The 1,144-nt window shown below is 31.9% G+C and overlaps 1 non-coding gene across 1 annotated transcript; it reads right to left on the bottom strand.

The window, feature by feature from the left end:
* Nucleotides 1-404: 404 nt before the first annotated feature.
* Nucleotides 405-471, bottom strand: LOC112808874 (small nucleolar RNA SNORD109A). Its single transcript, XR_003204472.1, has one exon. It is a non-coding gene; the product is annotated as a small nucleolar RNA SNORD109A (small nucleolar RNA).
* Between the last annotated feature and the right edge of the window lie 673 nt (nt 472-1,144).

Here is a 1,144-nt window from a genome sequence, read left to right on the forward strand (position 1 = left end):
ATCAGAAAATATTCAACAGTAAAAAATTGGTTCCATTGTCATTATTTAATATAGGCATACAATTTTTTCTTCTTTTAGCCCAAATGAGAATTTCATTACCCATCACAATTGCTTCTCTCCTTCTTATTTCAATCATTTTTATGCCCTCATTTGTTACTCAAGAACATAGTTTCTGTATATCAGTATCTTTCTACAACTTTTGTTCAAAATAAGCAAAATGAAGCAAGTCTTGGATTGCAGATCATATCTAAAGGTGCACAGTGACTTATAAAATAAGACATAAATACCCTGTTCTGGGAAAAAGAGAAAGCATGCTAACAGTGGTATTATGTTGTCACTGAGGGGTCATTAAAGACAGCCAGGCCCTGAGAGTCTTATTTGTCCTAGTAGAGGGCCACTCATCTGGACCTCAGATTGACATCTGGAATGAGTCCCTCAGCATCCTCAGACAGTTGTGCTCATCATTGATCCAGACAAGCACCCTCCCAACAAATAAGCATTTCCATAGCCAGGCTTATGTTGTGCAGGTTTGAATAAAGAACAGTAAATGTGTAGTAGATATTTTATTTAGTACCTGAAAAATGGGACCCATATATATAGCATTAAAAAAATGCTACCTTTGATTGTTCTAATAAAATTAGGTAAGATCTATTGGGAATAAAAAAAAAAACCTTTAATCAACAAAAATTTTAAAGAGCAAATGAAGTACCAAAAATAATATAAAGGTTGATTATAATATAAGTAGATCATATATGCTGTGAATATTTCAGATAAAGATTTAAAAATATCAGTAGTTAGCATAGTTGAATTTCACTACAAGTTTATTTTCATCCAATACAAAATTGTGAAAAAAAGAAATATGGGAATAATTCCCCAAAGTTATTCAGGTTGCTTTTAAAAGATATTTTTAAAAAGGGAGAAATAATGGGGATTCCTTTTTCCATTTAGGAGAACTCACTGAGAAAAATATCTATCATAAAAATATTCTTTCTTAAGCTTCTGAAAGAATGAACTCACAGAATTTGAAGCACTGACATCACTAGTAATAAAACACATTATTTCAAAAGCACCAGGATAGCCACTCACCTTTCTTCCCTGAAAGTAACTTATTCACTTGAAAAAAAAACAGTAACCTGTTCTAGCT

The sequence above is a fragment of the Callorhinus ursinus genome, unplaced genomic scaffold, assembly GCF_003265705.2.
Source record: "Callorhinus ursinus isolate GAN/ISIS: 27379988/994484 unplaced genomic scaffold, GSC_fseal_2.0 scaffold78, whole genome shotgun sequence".
NCBI classification, from domain to species: domain Eukaryota; kingdom Metazoa; phylum Chordata; class Mammalia; order Carnivora; family Otariidae; genus Callorhinus; species Callorhinus ursinus.